Raw genomic sequence first — 3086 nt, 5'->3', positions numbered from 1 at the left:
CCCAGGAAAAGACATCCCAAAAAGCCATGCTCCTGCCTCCCTCCAACCGTTCCGCGGGCCAGGGTTCTGTGCACCACCTTCCCTGCCAGTACAGCCCAAATCCCCTGCTCTCTTCTGCATCTGAGAAAATCCGCACATTCCACACCAATGTCCACGTCCCTCATCAAACGCACCCCGTTAACTGGTGCCGTAAAAACTGCCAACATTCTCGAGGCTACCCGCACCCCGCTGACAGCGGAACAGGCTAGTGTGGGGGCCTCTGCCCCTCCACTGGTCTCCCCAGTCGCCTCCCGAACGTCCGCCCTACTCTACCCACCCTACTGGCAAAATTGAGATGCCCAGCGATCCTTGTATGCCCCCAATCGTCACCTCCTGTCGCGTCAACACACTTGCTCGCCGTTCTAACATGTTTCACTTTGTATCCACCAGAAGGCATGGCTCCACCAAACTGGACCCAGATCCATGCCTAGAAAAGCCAGTCCCCTACTGGGTCTTCGTGTTTTCCCCAGTGCCCATGGCACACCCATCTCCCTCATGATCTCAGGGAAACTGTCCAGCCCATCTGGCAGTCCGCGGAGTCTGAGGTGCCGACACAAAAGAAGTCATCCAAGACCCACCTCGTGCCTTGGTGACCCGTCCGTTCCGTAACTAACCCTTGTAGGAACGTGCCGAACCGTCAAAAAGTGCGCCAGACATGGAGCAGCCCATCGGCAATGCTTTGTCCACATACCAGTGACCGCCGAATTGTATGCCCCACAGATCCAAGTCATCTGGATGAACTGGCAGCAGCCGGAAAGCTGACTGCATGTCGCACTTTGCCATCTGCACTGTTGCGCCCGTGGTCACCACCAGTAACATAGCTACGTCAACAGAGGAGTAAAACACAGTGGCCGCACTTTCCTCAATAAAGTCCGTGACCGACCCACCTTTGGGCCATGACCATTGCTGTATCAGGCAAAACTGCCCCTGCTCGTTTTTTTTTTTTTTTTTTTTTCCCCTCCTTTTCCGGCACCACTCCAATGGGTGACCCCATCAACTTTATGCAACAGCCATTTCCTGAAAGGGTCCGCCCTGCGGCCCTCCTGTACCTCCTTATCCATTTTCGCTTCTTCCACCTGTGGGCGCTCCTGCGCCAATTTCAACGTAACTGCCCATCTCCACACCCTCGTCCCGTCCTACACCAAACTAAACCCAACCAGAAACCCCCCAACCGTAATCACCCCGCCACTGCTTTTTTTTTTTTTTTTTTTTTAGCATGGGAATCTTGCATGATACCACTACACCAGCGGCGCTTGTCCTGTCCGGATAACCCCACAACTTCCCCACGTTAACCGTACTAAGAGCCCTGTGGCCCAGGCCCCTCAGCCCCCCTCCCACCTGCCGTGCCTGCTTTTGTGTTGCACCATTCCTGGAGGTACTGCAATACCAGGTTGATGCGTGGAGTGGACAGAGCCAGCTCCTATTCCATCTCCCTGTTCCAAAAATCAATGTAATATATGGTCCCCAGATAGAGGGCGCATCAGATATTAACTGGCCGTAAAAATAGTCTTCACCGACCCCGCGAGCCCCATGGTATGCTCTCCCCGCTTCGCTGCCGTATCCCACGCCATGCGCGCCCGGAATTCCTCAGCATACTGAGCCCAGGCATATCCCCCCCCTTGTAATTTGCGCTTTCCGTATGACTGCCTTGTATTTACACATGGCCACTAACCTCCCCGGAAGCTCCCCCCCGTACCCACTGTCACCAATGAGAAAAACCGCTGTCCAGTTCCCTATCGTCACAGGCACCTTAGGCCTCCTTGCCCACTCGAATTCCACCTACTCGGAACCCTCCTTTGCCCTGACCTTCCTATGCCGGAGTTTGACCATTTCCACATATTCCTCTTTCCAAACCTTGTTTTGTTACCAACATCCAATGCCCCCCGAGGGCTTCGCTACCCCCATAAACGGTAACCGTGTGATCTTCAATTCCTCCTTTCCACTTGATTTTTTTTTTTTTTTTTGTGTTTGTGGGCCCACCGTGGAGCCCGACCCACACCTTGAGATTAAGAGTCTACATACTCTAACGACTGAGCTAGCCGGGCCCCTCCCCTATCCTTGCATCAGCTGCCTCTTTCTTGACCGTCCCTTCTCAGCGGTCTTACATTCGTCCCCCTTTTCTGCGCCTTCCTGGCCCACTGCCACATCCATAACGTACGCTCCCTCGTGCAACCTCCCCCCGACCCCCCCCCCCACCCCTCTGGAAAACCACCACTGGGCGCCCGAGCAAATGTTTATTACCTGGCGCCAGTGCCTCTGTCCGCCGTCCTGTCCTGGGGGCCGAGCTGTTTCCCACCTCGATGTCCGACCCGTGGGCCGCGCCTGGCGTCGTGACACCTGCAAGAAACTAGCCACAACATTACTCGGCCCCCTGTCCCCCTTGTCCACCTCACGCAACTCCCCGTCTTCCATCCTGTCCCGCACCCGCAGCGCTCCCCGCTGGTGGCGCCAACTGCTGGAGTGGTCAACAAACATTCTCCGCTGCGGTGCTCCTCTGCCGATGGTCCCCGGGGCGCCGTGACCGCGTGGGTGTTGGGGCTGGCGAGCCCGTACCGGGCCTACTTATGCCAGCCGCGCCGGGATCCCTCGCCGGTACAGGATACGCCGCCCAAGGCTCCACCCTCCCTTCTCCTTGGTGCCATCGAGCCGCTCCCAGCCCTACCAGGTCTGGCACCCCGCGCCGGTCAAACTGTCGGTCTCCCGCCTGGAAAGAAATGAAGTAGTCTGGTGTGCTGGGCCTACCACCTTTCCGACTCCCCTCCCAGCCTCACTTGCCGGCCCCCAACGTATTTGCTACCCACGCCCGACACACCGTGCTCCCATCCCCCACCTCCCTCTCGTCTCCGTCCCTGTCCCCCCCCTACGCTCCAAAACCCCCCACCCGACCGCCCCACCCCTGTCCGCCCCCCCCATCATCCCCCGCCTTCACCCCCGGACTTCTACCCCTCCTTCGCCACACCGCTCGCGCCCCGCCCCCACCCTACACCCCCTGTCCCCTCGTCCCCCGGCCAAACCCCCTTAACCCGGTCGCCCCCAACCCCTCGGCC

General features: G+C 58.3%; 1 non-coding gene across 1 annotated transcript; it reads right to left on the bottom strand.

Annotated features, from left to right (window-relative positions):
- Positions 1-1392: 1392 nt before the first annotated feature.
- Positions 1393-1576, bottom strand: LOC146868434 (U2 spliceosomal RNA). Its single transcript, XR_014968627.1, has one exon. It is a non-coding gene; the product is annotated as a U2 spliceosomal RNA (small nuclear RNA).
- Between the last annotated feature and the right edge of the window lie 1510 nt (positions 1577-3086).

Source organism: Triturus cristatus, chromosome 1_2 (assembly GCF_964204655.1).
Source record: "Triturus cristatus chromosome 1_2, aTriCri1.1, whole genome shotgun sequence".
Lineage (NCBI taxonomy): Eukaryota > Metazoa > Chordata > Amphibia > Caudata > Salamandridae > Triturus > Triturus cristatus.
The sequence above is the reverse complement of the archived record's forward strand: the minus strand, read 5'-3'. Positions and strand labels throughout refer to the sequence as shown.